The sequence below is a fragment of the Mustelus asterias genome, unplaced genomic scaffold, assembly GCF_964213995.1.
Source record: "Mustelus asterias unplaced genomic scaffold, sMusAst1.hap1.1 HAP1_SCAFFOLD_194, whole genome shotgun sequence".
Taxonomy (NCBI): Eukaryota; Metazoa; Chordata; class Chondrichthyes; order Carcharhiniformes; family Triakidae; genus Mustelus; species Mustelus asterias.
Window position 1 is genome coordinate 935 of NW_027590187.1, and position 16,354 is coordinate 17,288.

Sequence of the window (16,354 nt, forward strand, 5' to 3'; positions counted from 1 at the left end):
ATTCAGGGCTGCCTCCAGCTGCTTCCAATGAGGAGAGCAGAGAACAATATTAAAGTTTCATGAAAATCGAGGCATTATTACTCACAAGCAATATAATGCTTGTGAATGTCTCAGTGACTGAAATCCTTGTACATTCCTGCTTTGTCCAGAAAAATTATTTTGGAGAAACAGAAGCTGCAGTCTCAGCTCTCACTGACATTGTCGCAGAGGCACATTATTAATCCCACACTCAGGGACAGTGCTGCATTTGACAGAAGAGATGGGGAGATGCAATAGGAACTGAATGGTCCAGTTCTAAACAGTGTGCAGAGGGAGCTGAGGTTCAGAGAGATCCTTGAAGGTGAAAGGAAATTTTGAATGAGTCATTAGGAAAGTGGTTTGGATCCTTGGCTTCGTAAGTGGAGGCACTGAGTATAAAATCAGGGAAGCTATGCTCCATTTTTATAAAGCTCTGGTTAACTGCAGCTGCTTTAGGATTGCATCCAGGCCGAGATACCATATTTTCAGAAGTGTATCAGGATCCTTGGGTGGTTGTCAATGAGATTTACTGGATTGGACCCAGGCAATGAGAGATCTTAGATGCAAGGTTGGGTTGGGGAATCCGGAGTTCCTCCCATTGAAGCAAACTGGATTGAGTGGTGCTCTGAGAGGTCTGTAAAACTGTATAAAATATTGAACTATATTACACAGGGGGCAATTGTTAGAGTAACTGCGAGCAGAAGGATTTGGAACACTGAAGTTCTAAGATGCATAGAAGTCAGAGCATCATCGCACTTCAGAAGGAAGCATTCGGCCCATTGAGATTGCACCAACTCTCCGACAGGACATCCCGCACTATCCCCACGTAATTACCCCGATATTTCCCCCAAACCAAACATCCTCGGACATCAAGCTAGCGTGATCAGTCCACCAAACCTGCACATCTTTGAAGAAACTCACGCAGACACGAAGAGAATGTGCAAACTTCACACAGACAGTGAATCAAGGATGGAATTGAAACCGGGTCACTGGCCAGATGAGGCTGTGAATAAGGTTGTAAATAAATTAAACGAGGGCGATGGCCAGGAATCGAACCCGAGTCAAATGCTTGGAAAGCAGCCATCCTCACCACTACACCACCATCGCACGTCCACAGCAGCAGTATTTCGCTGCGAGTAATGGTTCAAACTCATTCCCTTTGAGGATGGTGGAAGCAGAGACGATCAATGATTTTGCAGTAACAGTTTGTACATATTAGCTGCAATGTGTCTAATCTCCAGTTCACCCTGCAGTCCGTCGCCATGCTTATTTGGACAGCAGCATCTTCCCTGTGACAAATATCATTGAGAGGGACAAGCGTTTCAGCACAGCGGAGACTGCATCACATTAAAGACACAATTAATAATTACTGGGACATAAATCTACACTCTTTCTTAACCATTGCTTTAAAATATAAAATTTCGTTCTGAAAATCAGCATGAATTGAGAAGGTGAAATTTCCTTTCTTTGGGATTGTATGAGAAACATATTGTTCCATATGTTTCTTTCTCAGTCTCTGATTGTTTGTGTTTGCCTGTTAGCACCTGTTCCAATTTAACATGTTCAACTTACCGCTCATTCTGTCCATATCAACCTTACATAAGGTAAAAATTACAGCATTTGTGTGACCTTTCTCTGCCTCAAACATATTGTGGTCACTCATTGCTGAATGCTTCGCTGCTGTCAGAATATTAATTAACTCTCTCTCGTTACTTATGACTGAATTCAGCATGAATATTTCTCTGCTGGTTTCAAAGCATCATCGAGTGCAGGAGACAGTAAATGACAAAGGAGTTGATGATATAAGGCTAAGGTAAATGCTCTCGTATTGAAACTAAAAATGTGTCTAAAACTCAAAGAAATGCTTAAGCTTGGGACACAGATTGCACTCTCAAACTGCTAAACAGAGTGTTGAGTCTGGAAGGCTGTAAAGTTCTCAAAGGAAAGATGAGCTTATATTGAGGCTCATTAGAAAACTGCAGGACGTTGAGGACAGAAAGGTCAGTGTGAGAAAAAGATGGAGAATTAAAATGACTGGTGATCAGAAACTCGGAGTCAGACTTGCAAACTGAACGGATGTTCCATAAACCAATCACTCAGTTTGCCCAAAGTAGTGAGCAGTGACTGTTGGATACATAACTTAAGGAAGTGAACACAAATCACTGTTTCTCCTGTGAGGAGAGATATGGAATGTTTCATAAAAAACACTGCTAATTTATCTTCTGTTTCTTTTGTCAACTGATAATCTCCTTTATCTGTGGCTGACAAGGCTGCAAAGTGCTCCTGTCCCATTTAACACACCTTTGCTCTCACCACGTCCCCTCCCTCCCAAAACCTCTGTTCCTTCACTGTCGCTGGGTTAGAATCATGGAACTCCATTCCTCGCAGCACTGTGGCTCTTCCTGCACCTGAAGGCCTGCAGCCGTTCACCACATTCTCAAGATGAATTAGGGCTGGTCACAAAATGTTGGTCTCACTCGCAATGCCTGGATCCCATGAAGTAATTTTAAAATTCCCTTTCGGCTGTTAACTCACCCTGGTTCATTTCTTATTGTTAATTCTACTATAATCTGCCAACTTGTTCCTCTAACAGAAAGCTATCCCAGGTATGCCAAAGAAACTCCCTACATTTTTGACATGTGCTGCTCTGCTTATTCCAATCTACACAGAAGTTAAAATCCCCCAGTGAAACGACACCTACTTCACTGCAGGCTTGTCAGATCTCACAATGTATATAAACTATTTCCAGGCTGCTATCCGGTGACAACTCCAGCCAAAATTTAAAATATTAATCACTTCTTTATTTCATCTATTTCAGTCCTGGCTGATCTCACCTTATATCCTACCTTATTATGGAAGTTTATGTTTATTTATTAGTTTCACACATAGTCTTACGTTAACACTGTAATGAAGTTACTGTGAAAATCCCCTTTTCCTCACACTCCGACGCCTCTTCGGGTAGACTGAGGGAGAATTTAGCATGGCCAATGCACCTAACCAGCATGTCTTGAGCACTGTGGGAGGAACCAAGTGGAAACCCACACAGACATGGGGAGAACGTGCAAATGCTACACAGATAGTGACTCAAGCCGGAAAATGAACCCTTGTCCTTGGCGCTGAGGCAGCAGCACTAACCAATGTGCCAATGTGCTGCCCTTTTGTGATTTTATCTATAATAATTAGGGTTAAGCTTCAGCCTCTCCATTTTCCCTATCTTTCCTGTAGACCTAGTTCCTTGTATGTTTAGTTCCCAGTTCTGACGGTCATGGAGCCATGCACCATTGAGGTGAACATATTGTATCCTCCAAGTTGCATTTGCACTTGCAATTCAGTATGTGCCTAAAGACTGTGCGTGCTTGTATAAAGAGTATTTATTTGAGCCATAAACCCTGTCCTGTCTGTCTGCTCGCATGTTTTACCTACATATTTCCTCTCATCTTTTGGGTGACTTATCCACTTGTTCAGTTTATGAACCAGCCGGGGTGTCTCGAACTAGGAGACACAGTCGCACAACGAGGATCAGCCACTTCAGACTGAAATTAGGTCTGTCTTCACTCAAATGTTTTTGGATTTTTGGAATTCTCTATCCCACAGAGCAGTGGATGATCAGCTGTTGTTTATGTTCAAAACTGAAATCCATAAGAATTTTGGACAATAAGGGATTTGAAGAGTGGGAAGGTAGACTCACGGAGTTAAGGCAATGGATCAGCCGCACTTCATTCATCAGGAGAACAGCACTGATGGGTTGAGTGGTTGACTGTTGCTCTGATTTCTAATGTTGTTTTATACATTTCTTTGCCAAGTGTCTGCACACTACGTGTCCGGGTCCTGTTTTCCTTATATTTGATCACCTGCCTCTGTAACCGAAGCTGTTTGGTCAGCTGGCAAATAGATGTGAGATATTTGAATAATTTGCAAGCCATTGCTGCTGCTGGGCTGAGTGCGTTTCTCACAGAGCGCACAAAGCCCTCAAGGGAGGGTGAATCACAGCCTTGTTAAATAACATGAAAAATACATTCTACACAGCATCTCATAATAGAAGCAAATCCAGGAAAATATCTCAGCAAAGCAATGTAATGAATAGAATTTAGAGGCATATTTATAGATAGAATTTACATTGCATGAGAGTTAAGTGAATAAAAATTTTAGGTGAATAGTGTGAACATTAAACAGCAAAGTAGCTAGGAAGAAAATGTTGGGAAAGGGAAAAGGGAATGGAGTATTTTCAGTAGATAGGAAGTCCAGGAAGACAGTGGTGATGGGTCCAGTCATTGAAAATAAACCCCAGCAGAAATGAGAAGTCAGTTCAGTGACAACCAGTTATCAAACAGAATACAATAAGGATCAAGGTAATAACTGAGAAAAATGTAAAGAAGAAAAATAATAGATTACAAATAGAACATTCTGAGGAGTTGACAATGTAACTTATGAAGATAAACCTGAACAGAATGCTGATGAACAAAGAGAATAGCAATGATTCAACAACATCAGGAGAAATATATTCTGCTCAAACAGGAACCCATTATCCAATAATGAAATGCCTTGGACGAATAAAGGGATGAGGGGGAAATTGAAATTAAATAAAAGGTTTGTGCTGAAAAAACATTAACAGCAAATGAGAGGATGATGAAAGGAAACATCAGGATGTCCGGCAGCATAGAAATCAGACAATTCGATAGTGCAGAAGGAGGCTATTCGGCCCCTCGAGTCGGCACAGACCACACTCCCACCCAGCCCCCATCCCCACAACCCCACATATTTACCGTAGCTAGTCCCCCCGACACGAAAGGGCAATTTAGCAGGGCCAATCCATCTAACCCGCACACCTTTGGACTGTGGGAGGAAAGCGGAGCACCCGGAGGGAACCCACGCAGACATGGGGAGAATGTGCAAACTCTGCACAAGCCGGGAATCAAACCGGGTCCCTGGCGCTGTGAGACAGCAGTGCCAACCATTTTCCACCTTTCCTGTGTCAAAGAGAAACTACATAATTAAGTTATAGAAACATAGAAAAACTACAGCACAAACAGGCCCTTCAGCCCACAAGTTGTGCCGAACACGTCCCTACCTTCTAGACCTACCTATAACCCTCCATCCTATTAAGCTCCATGTACTCATCCAGGAGTCTCTTAAAAGACCCTATTGAGTTCGCCTCCACCACCACTGACGTCAGCCGATTCCACTCGCCCACCACCCTCTGTGTGAAAAACTTACCCCTAACATCTCCCCTCTACCTACCCCCCAGCACCTTAAACCTGTGTCCTCTCGTAGCAGACATTTCCACCCTGAGAAAAAGCCTCCGAGAGTCCACCCGATCTATGCCTCTCAACATCTTATACACCTCTATTAGGTCTCCTCTCATCCTTCGTCTCTCCAAGGAGAAAAGACCGAGCTCGCTCAGCCTATCCTCATAAGGCATGCCACTCAATCCAGGCAACATCCTTGTAAATCTCCTCTGCACCCTTTCAATCTTTTCCACATCCTTCCTATAGTGAGGCGACCAGAACTGAGCACAGTACTCCAAGTGGGGTCTGACGAGGGTCTTATATAGCTGCATCATTACCCCCGGACTCCAAAACTCAATCCCTCGATTGATAAAGGCCAGCACACCATATGCCTTCTTAACCACCTCCTCCACCTGCGGGGCCGATTTTAGAGTCCTATGGACCCGGAACCCCAAGGTCCTTCTGATCCTCTACCGTACTAAGAGTCTTTCCCTTTATATTGTACTCCTTCATCCCATTTGACCTACCAAAATGGACCACGACGCATTTATCTGGGTTGAAGTCCATCTGCCACTTCTCTGCCCAGTCTTGCATCCTATCTCTGTCCCTCTGTAACTTCTGACATCCCTCCAGACTATCCACAACCCCACCAACCTTCGTGTCATCGGCAAACTTACCAACCCATCCCTCCACTTCCCCATCCAGGTCATTTATGAAAATGACAAACAGCAAGGGTCCCAGAACAGATCCCTGGGGCACACCACTGGTGACCGACCTCCATTTAGAAAAAGACCCATCTATACCCACTCTCTGCCTCCTTTGGGCAAGCCAGTTCTGGATCCACCGGGCAGCAGCCCCTTGGATCCCATGCCCTCTCACTTTTTCTAGAAGCCTTGCATGGGGGGGACCTTATCGAACGCCTTGCTAAAATCCATATAAACCACATCTACCGCCTTCCCTTCGTCCATGTGTTTAGTCACATTTTCGAAGAACTCCACCAGGCTCGTAAGGCACAATCTGCCCTTGACAAAGCCATGCTGAGTATTCTTGAGCATACTAAACCTCTCTAAATGCTCAGATATCCTGTCCCTCAGGATCTTCTCCATCAGTTACCAACCACTGAGGTTAGACTCACCGGTCGGTAATTACCTGGGCTATCCCTATTCCCCTTCTTGAAAATAGGAACCACATCCGCAATCCTCCAACACCTCTCACGTCTCCATCAATTTATGAAGGAACGCCAAATTAATGAGTAAAATTTACAATGGGCACAGAATAAGAGAAGGCAAATCAGAATCGAGAAAAAGTCACCGAAGGATGCACAAGTAATAAACTCAGATGACAGAATTGTAGGAGAAATATTGAATTGTTACTCTGCCTCAGTTTTTACAAGTCAACTGACCAAATGGGCTGAACGTCATGTCAAGAAAATTTCAGGACGTCTATTAAAGAGGGGATAGCAGTGAAACATGGAGGTGATAAATCCATGGAGAAGGATGAATTGTATCCAGTTATGCTAATACAGGTAAGGGAAGATCCCACTGGAGCTGATGCAGTCAGATCTAGACTTCACACCTCAAGAATGAGGTATTTTCTCAGGATGGGGTGCAGAGGACAGATTCTACCGGATGATACTAACGATTGAAGGGTGTCATTACGAGGACCGATTGTGTAGAAGAGTACTGTTGCCTCTAAACATTCGCAGATGAAGAGACAATCTTTGGTAATAATAAGCTGAATATAGGATGAAATTCGATAGAGAAAAAGAAACTAATTCTTCAGCTGAATGAATCCTAAAGGAAACATTTTCCTCAAGTTAAGGTGAAGCCCCTCATCTCTGTCTCTGCTCCATCTCTCTTTCTGATTGTGCCACTCCTAGTTCATTCCCTTTCAGTCTTCCAGCATTTCTCCCCCTCTGCTTACTCTCGAGTCATCTCACTTTCTTATTCTCTGACCCTTGCTTTTCATTCAATTCTCATTTTCCCTTCTTGCTTCTGCATTCTCCATCTTTTGGCTTCTGCATCCCCTGCTCCCTCCTCTTTCCCTCTTGATTTTCTCTACCTCATCCCGCTCATTCATTCTCTCTTCTCTCATTAAGAATTTCTCTTCATCCCATTGTCTTTCTTCTCCACTCTCCGTAATCCTGTCTTCACTATGTCCGTTTCCTTTCAATCTGTTTCTTTCCCCTCTCTACCCATGTCTACCCTAAAAAATAAAATTGTTGATGTTTTAGGTCAGTGCGAAAACAAACCTTTCCACTTGAACCCAGCCTGTAGTCTAACACATTGCTTTCTGATGAATCCAGCTTCTCCATTCCCTGTTTGAAATGAGCTGCCTGAATGTTCCAGGCTCCATCCATGGCTTCAAGTACAACAAGATAGGGATGAAATCGAGAGGAACCTTTGCTTTTCATTCCAATGTTTTTCTGCAGTTCTGCCTTCCGATCTCCAGAACTAACTCTATTTCATCCTATTTGGTAGATATAGCCACTCACTTATGGATATGTGCTGCATGGGGAATGTAGAACCACAGGACTCATTCTTATATTAAAGATCAGTCATTAGTGACAAAGATCAAGGAAAATTTATTGTTGAAATGACTGTGACTCTTTGGCGTTTCCTATCCCAGATTGTAGACGCTCAGGCATTGGGTATATTTAGGAGACAATATGATAGATGTTTGGATACCAAGAGGATAAAAGGATAAGGGGGTGTATCTGGAAGGTTGACTTCAGATAGAAGACCAGTCATTATCATATTGAGTATCAGCGCAGCTTCCGGAGGCTTCACGGCCTATTCCTGTTCCCATTTCAGATGTGTTTGAATGTTCTTACACCTGTGAAGTATTCTGTCCGGTTTATCTTATAAAGCTTGCTTTTTATAACTTTATTTTTGACTGTATATCTCTGTAACTGAATTAAATGATCAATTTGCCAAATTCATCAAAAACATTTTAATGGTTGGCAGGGAATTGCTTCAGATGTGTGGAGCTTATTCCCATACAGCACACTATTGCCTCAGGGAAGGGTAAAGCACATCCTGCTTACGTAACACAAACAAAAACGGCCTGCAGGATAACAAATATTAGAATGACGTTCGAGGAAACTGTTTCAACAAAGCTAGGGAATGAGTGAAATTCACAGTACGATAATCCGGAGAGATTTCAAAGCAAGGGAGAGGTAATAATGATGCGATTAGGCAAGAATTAGGGGGCATAAGTTGGGAACAGAAACTGTCAGGGAAAGGCACTAATGAAAAGTGGAACTTTTTCAAGGAACAAATACTGGGTGTCCTTGATAGGTATGTCCCTGTCAGGCAGGAAGGAAATGGCCGAGTGAGGGAACCATGTTTCACGAAAGAGATGGAATGTCTTGTGAAAAGGAAGAGGGAAGCTTATGTAGGGATGAGGAAACAAGGTTCAGATGGCTCGATTGAGGGTTACAAGTTAGCAAGGAACGAGCTGAAAAAGGGGCTTAGGAGAGCGAGGAGGGGACATGAGAAGTCCTTGGTGGGTCGGATCAAGGAAAACCCCAAGGCTTTTTACTCTTATGTGAGGAATAAAAGAATGACCAGGGTGAGGTTAGGGCCGGTCAAGGACAGTCGTGGGAACTTGTGTGTGGAGTCAGTAGAGATAGGCGAGGTGATGAATGAATACTTTTCTTCAGTGTTCACCAAGGAGAGGGGCCATGTTTTTGAGGAAGAGAAGGTGTTACAGGCTAATAGGCTGGAGGAAATAGATATTCGGAGGGAGGATATCCTGGCAGTTTTGAATAAACTGAAGGTTGATAAGTCCCCTGGGCCTGATGAAAGATATCCTAGGATTATTTGGGAGGCAAGGGATGAGATTGCAGAACCTTTGGCTTTGATCTTTGGGTCCTCGCTGTCCACGGGGATGGTGCCAGAGGACTGGAGAATGGCGAATGTTGTTCCTCTGTTGAAGAAAGGGAATAGAAATGACCCTGGTAATTATAGACCGGTTAGTCTTCCTTCGGTGGTTGGTAAATTGACGGAAAAGGTCCTGAGGGATGGGATTTACGATCATTTAGAAAGATGCGGATTAATCTGGGATAGTCAGCACGGATTCGTGAAGGGCAAGTCGTGCCTCACAAATTTGATTGAATTTTTTGAGGAGGTAACTAAGTGTATTGATGAAGGTCGGGCAGTTGATGTCATGTACATGGATTTTAGTAAGGCGTTTGATAAGGTCCCCCATGGTCGGCTTATGATGAAAGTGAGGAGGTGTGGGATAGAGGGAAAGTTGGCCGATTGGATAGGTAACTGGCTGTCTGATCGAAGACAGAGGGTGGTGGTGGATGGAAAATTTTCGGATTGGAGGCAGATTGCGAGCGGAGTGCCACAGGGATCAGTGCTTGGTCCTCTGCTCTTTGTGATTTTTATTAATGACTTAGAGGAGGGGGTTGAAGGGTGGATCAGTAAATTTGCTGATGACACCAAGGTTGGTGGAGTAGTGGATGAGGTGGAGGGCTGTTGTAGGCTGCAAAGAGAAATAGATAGGATGCAAAGCTGGGCTGAAAAATGGCAAATGGAGTTTACCCCTGATAAATGTGAGGTGATTCATTTTGGTAGGACTAATTTACAGAGTCAAAGGTAGGGTTCTGAAGACTGTGGAGGAACAGAGAGATCTTGGGGTCCATATCCACAGATCTCTAAAGGTTGCCACTCAAGTGGATAGAGCTGTGAAGAAGGCCTATAGTATGTTAGCTTTTATTAACAGAGGGTTGGAGTTTAAGAGCTGTGGGGTTATGCTGCAACTGTACAGGACCTTGGTGAGACCACATTTGGAATATTGTGTGCAGTTCTGGTCACCTCACTATAAGAAGGATGTGGAAGCGCTGGAAAGAGTGCAGAGGAGATTTACCAGGATGCTGCCTGGTTTGGAGGGTAGGTCTTATGAGGAAAGGTTGAGGAAGCTAGGGCTGTTCTCTCTGGAGTGGAGGAGGCTGAGGGGAAACTTAATAGAGGTTTATAAAATGATGAAGGGGATAGATAGAGTGAACGTTCAAAGACTGTTTCCTCGGGTGGATGGAGCTATTACAAGGGGGCATAACTATAGAGTTCGTGGTGGGAGATATAGGAAGGATATCAGAGGTAGGTTCTTTACGCAGAGAGTGGTTGGGGTGTGGAATGGACTGCCTGCAGTGATAGTGGAGTCAGACACTTTAGGAACATTTAAGCGGTTATTGGATAGGCACATGGAGCACACCAGGATGATAGGGAGTGGGATAGCTTGATCTAGGTTTCAGATAAAGCTCGGCACAACATCGTGGGCTGAAGGGCCTGTTCTGTGCTGTACTGTTCTATGTTCTATGTTCTATGTCTGTGGGGATATTGCTTAAATTGGAACTATAGAGATAGCTAGCTGTTAAGAATTATACTTTGTCATGTTTAAGTATTGTAATTCGGAAAAGTCATGTTAATTCTTTTTGTTATATTCAAACTGTGTTCTTAAATGAAGCCTGTTCCAATAAAAGCTTCCGAATGGGTAATTCGACTCATACCTGGTGCAAAATGCTCACCATAATGCCAAAATCAAATGAAAAGTTAGGGGCTAGGCTAACTTCACAATGCACCTTGGAATTTCTGATCTAGTCCTTAACACCAGGGAATTGTAACATAAATGTGACAGAGCTGTGGCCCATTGCAAACTCCCAGGCTCAAAAATCAGTCGATCAATTTCGCTTCATGATCAACGTCATCACTTCTTTTGCTGAACAGTTGCTGGAAATGATGGGAATGGGGCGGCACGGTGGCACAGTGGGTGGCAGTGCTACCTTACAGCGTCAAGAACCTGGTTTCGATTCCTGGCTTGGGTCACTGTCTGTGTGGAGTTTGCACATTCTCCCCCATGTCTGCGTGGGTTTTCTCTGGGTGCTCCGGCTCCGTTCCACAGTCCAAAGATGCGTGGGTTAGATGGGTTGGCCATGCTAAATTCCCCCTTTGCGTCATGGTGACTAGCTTCGGTTAAATGGGAAAGGGGCTGTGGTCGGTGCAGGCTTGATGGGCCGAATGGCCTCCTTGTGCAGTGTAAGATTCTATGATTTGCTTTTTCTCATTTTCAGGTCAACTATACCACTGGTTCCAATAATTCTTCACCACAGCCTTTTATCTTGCACTCTGATTCCTTCAGGCATTTCACCACCTCATCTCTCACTTTTTCTTGATCGTGGACATTTCATTTTTTTTTCTTCTTCCCATCCACATTCCTTCTTTTTCTTGTCAAAATATGAAACCTATTACATATCTAACCTCATTCAGATGAAGGAGAACGAGGGCACCGTGGTTAGCACTGTTCCCTCACAGTGCCAGGGACACGGGTTCAATTCCAACCTCGGGTCACTATCTGTTCGGAGTTTTCACTTTCTCTCTGTGTCCGCGTGGGTTTCATCCGGGTGGTCCGGTTTCCTCCCACACTCCAAATATGTGCGTGTTAGGTTGATGGGCCATGCTAAACTGACTGTAGTGTCGGGGGATTAGTGGGGTAAATGTGTGGGGTTGCGGGAATAGGGCGTGGGTGGGATTGTAGTCGGTACAGACTCGGTGGGCTGAATGGCCTTCTTCTGAATTGTAGAGATTCTGTGATTCTCGGGGTCATAGTTTGAGGATAAGGAGTAAACCTTTTAGACCTGAGGTGAAGAGAAATTTCTTCACCCAAAGAGTGGCGAATGTGTGGAATTCACCACCATGGAAAGTAGTTGAGGCTAAAACATTGTCTGATTTCAAGTAGAAATTAGATATCGCTCTTGGGGCTGAAGGGATCATGGGATATGGGGGAGGGTCGGGGGGGATCAGGATAATGAATTTGATGATCAGCCATGATCAAAATGAATGGCGGATCAGGTTCGAAGGGCCTTTCTCCAGAGATGCAGCCTCTCGCGCTGAGAATCTGCAGCGTTTTCTTTAGAGCCATAGAGGTTTACAGCATGGAAACAGGCCCTTTGGCCAAACTTGTCCATGCTGCCACTCTTTCGAACCACTAAGCTGGTCCCAATTGCCCACGTTTGGCCCATATCCCTCTTTACCCATCTTACCCATGCAACTGTCTAAATGCTTTTTAAAAGATAAAATTGTACCCGCCTCGACTACTACATCTGGCAGCTTGTTCCAGACACTCACCACCCTCTGTGTTAAAAAAGTGCCCCTCTTGCCCCTTTCGTATCTCTCCCCTCTCACCTTCAACCTATGCCCTTTAGTTTTAGACTCCCCTGCCTTTAGGAAAATATGTTGACTATCCAGCTGATCTATGCCCCTCATTATTTTTTAGACTTCAAAAAGCTAACCCCTATGTCTCGTACACTCCAGGGAAAAAAGTCCCAGTCTACCCAGCTTCTCCTTATAACTCAAACAGTCAAGTCCTGGAAGCATTCTAGTAAATCGTTTCTGCACTCTTTCCAGTTTTAATAAAATCCTTTCGACAATAGGCTGATCAGAACTGTACAGTATTCCAAGTGTGGCCTTACTGATGTCTTTTGTTGTATAGCTGATTTAACCTATCCAGCCCATGTGTTTTTATTTTAATGACTAGTTTACAATGGTTTCCGAACTGTACAATACAGTGAGATTTGGCATACCAACTTCACAAACACAACCTCCATAGCGAGAGTATTTGAGTAGTGGAATAGGGACGTTTTGCTGCAATTGTACAGGGCATCCACCTGTCTTGCACGTCTTTGGCTACCTTTTAAAGGATGTGAGGCAACCCGCCTCCATCACCCTCCCAGGCAGCACATTCCAGACTGTCACCACCCTCTGGTTCAGGACGTTTTTCCTCACATCCCCCCTAAACCTCCTGCCCCTCACCTTGAACCTATGCCCCCTCGTGACTGACCCTTCAACTAAGGGGAACAGCTGCTCCTTATCTACTTTGTCCAGGCCACACCTGGAGTGTTGTGTGCAGTTTTGGTGTCCTTATCTGAGGAAGGATATACTTGCTGTCGAGGGAGTGCAGCAAAGGTTTACCAGGCTGATTCCTGGGATAGCAGGTGTGACATATGAGGAGAGACTAAGTCAGTTATGTTCACTGGAGTTTAGAAAAGTGAGAGGGGTTCTCACAGAAACTTATAAAATTCTAACAGGGTTAGACAGTGTGGATACAGAAAGAATGTTACGATGGTGGGGGAGTCCAGAACTAGAGGGACATAGTTTGAGGATAACCTTTTAGAACTGACGTGAGGAGAACTTTATTTACCCAGAGAGTGGTGGGATTCTCTACTGCAGAAAGCAGCTGAGGTCAAAACGTTGTGAGATTTCAACAATAAATTAGATACCGCTCTTGGGTCTAAAAGGATCGAGAGATATTGGGGGGAAGGGGGGGTGGGGGAAATCAGGATATTGAATTTGATGATCATCCATGATCAAAATGAACGGTGGAGCAGGCTCGAAGGGCCGAATGGCCTACTCCTGCTTCTATTTTCTACGTTATTATGTTTCCATCAGTATTATTATATCGATTCCAGCCTCGGTGCATCTTCTCTCCGTGTCTCTGTGGGTTTCCTCCAGGTGCTCCAGATTTGGTCCCAGATTCTAAAGATGTGCGGGTTAGGTGGATTGGCCATGCTAAATTGACCCTCAGTGTCTAAAGACGTGTAGGTTAGGTGGATTGACCATGCTAAATTGTCCCTTAATGCCCAGAAATGTGTAGGTTAGGTGGATTGGTCGTGCGAAATTGCCCCTTAATGTTCAATCATTTTCAGGTTAGGTGGATTGGCCATGCCAAATTGCCCCGTGGCGTCCAATGATATGCAGGTTAGGTGGATTGACCATGTTAATTCGTCCCTTAGTGCACGAAGATGTGCTGGTGAGGTGAATTGGCCATGCTAAGTTGCCCCTTTGTTATCCAAAGAGTGTGGGTTAGGTGGATTGGCCATGCTAAATTGTCCCTTAGTGTCAGGGGGACGAGTAGGTTAAATACTTGCAGTTACGGGGAGATGGAATGGGTGGAATTGTTGCCAGTGTCGACTTAATGCGCTGAATGACCTCCTTCTGCACCGTATGGATTTGATGAAAGGAGAGATCTAAGCTTTGTCCTGGATGTCAGATACATGGGAAGTATTAATGGTGCCACGAAGGAATGAAGAGTGTTAAAAGCGGCAAACGGTGAGGTGGCAGAATCTGTTAATTGGAGCCACAGCAGAACAAGGCACAGGTGGTCAAGTGGGGGTGGGGGGGAAGGGGGGGGGGGTGTTGTGCTGGGGGCAGGCCAGTGTGCCGTAAAGCAACTGACAGCAAAATAAGAAAGGGGTGGGATGGGGCATTAAGATAGGGGGAAGTCTGCATTCTAAAACTGTTGAACTCAACGTTGAGTCCAGAAGACTCACAAGGACAATCGAAAGGTGCTGCTCCTCCAGTTGGCGTTGGGTGTCACTGGAACATAGCAACAGCCCGAGGATGGACACTTGGGCGTGAGAGAATGTTGCAACTCGGACATCTCTCCCGCTACCTTGAAAACCCCTCATCCTCCTCTCTCGGGGTTGCAGGCCAATGATGGGTACTGGATACACGTACTGAAGTATTGTGTATATTTTTCGTTCATAAAACCAGAAGACCATAAGACATAGGAGCAGAATGAGGCCACTCGGCCCATCAGGTCTGCTCCACCATTCAGTCATGGCTGATATTTTTCTCATCCCCCATTCTCCTGCCTTTTCCCCATAACCCCTGATCCCCTTATTAATCAAGAACCTATCTATCTCTGTCTTAAAGACACTCAATGACCTGGCCTCCACAGCCTTCTGCGGCAAAGAGTTCCACAGATTCACCACTCTCTGGCTGAAGAAATTCCTCCTCATATCTGTTTGAAAGGATCGTCCCTTTCGCCTGAGTTTGTGCCCGCTGGTTCTAGATTTTCTTACGAGTGGAAACATCTTCTCCACATCCACTCTATCCAGGCCTTGCAGTGTCCTCTACGTTTCAATAAGATCCCCGGTCATCCTTCCAGATTCCAATGAGTACAGACACAGAGTCCTGAAGCGTTCATCATACAACAAGCTGTTCATTCCAGTGATCATTCTTGTGAACCTCTTCTGGACCCTTCCCAAGGCCAGGACATCCTTCATTAGATATGGGGCCCAAAACTGCTCACAGTACTCAAAATGGGGTTCCACCAAAGCCTTATACAGCCTCTGAAGTACATGCCTGCTCTTGTATTCTAGCCCTCTCGATATGAATGCTGACTCAGAGGTGGTTCCCGCAGATTGGAAAACAGCAAATCTGGCTTAAATCTGTTTAAAAAAGGAGGTGGACAAAAAGTGGGTAACTATAGACCGGTTAGTTTAACTTCTGTAGTAGGGCAAATGCTTGAGTCTATCATCAAGGAAGAAATAGCAAGACACCTGGATATAAATTGTCCCATTAGTAAGATGAAGGATGGGTTCATGACGGGCAGGTCATGTTTGACTAATTTGGTGGAAATCTTTGAAAACATTACATGCGCAGTGGACAATGGGGAACCTTTGGATGTGGTGTACCTGGATTTTCAGAAGGCATTTGACAATTTGACCAAAGACTGCTGCATAAGATAAAGGTGCACGATGTTACTGGTAATGTATTAGCATGGATAGAGGATTGGTTAACTAACAGAAAGCAAAGATTGGAGGTAAATGGGTGTTTTTCCGGATAGCGATCAGTGACTAGTGATGTGCCTTGTGGATCAGTGTCCCGACCGCAGTTGTTTACGATTGACGTCGATGATTTGGATTCGGGGACCAAGTGTAGTCTGTCAAAGTTCACAGAGGACACTAAGATGAATGGCAGAGCAAAGTGTGCAGAGGATGCTGAAAGTCTGCAAAGGGATATAGATAATCTAAGCGAGTGGGCGAGGGACTGACGGATGGAGTACAATGTTGGTAAATGTGAAGTCATCCTTTTTGGTAGGAATAACAGCAAAGTGGTAAAGAATTGCAGCATGCTGCTGCGCAGAGGGACCTGGGTGTCCTTGTGCAAGAATCACAAGGAGTTGGTTTGCAGGTGCCGCAGGTAATTAAGAAGGCAAATGGAATTTTGTCCTTCATTGTGAGAGGGATGGAGTTTAAAAACAACGAGGTGAAGTTGCATCTGGATAACGTGCTGCTGAGGCCACGCCTGGAGTAATGTGTA

The 16,354-nt window shown here is 44.6% G+C and overlaps 1 long non-coding RNA gene across 1 annotated transcript in view; it reads right to left on the reverse strand.

Moving 5' to 3' along the window:
- Positions 1–1,086: 1,086 nt before the first annotated feature.
- Positions 1,087–16,354, reverse strand: part of LOC144485434 (uncharacterized) — a 664,084-nt gene continuing 648,816 nt past the window's right edge. Inside the window, exon 3 of the long non-coding RNA XR_013496168.1 lies at positions 1,087–1,175. This is a non-coding gene — a long non-coding RNA (uncharacterized LOC144485434). The remainder of the gene's footprint in view (positions 1,176–16,354) is intronic.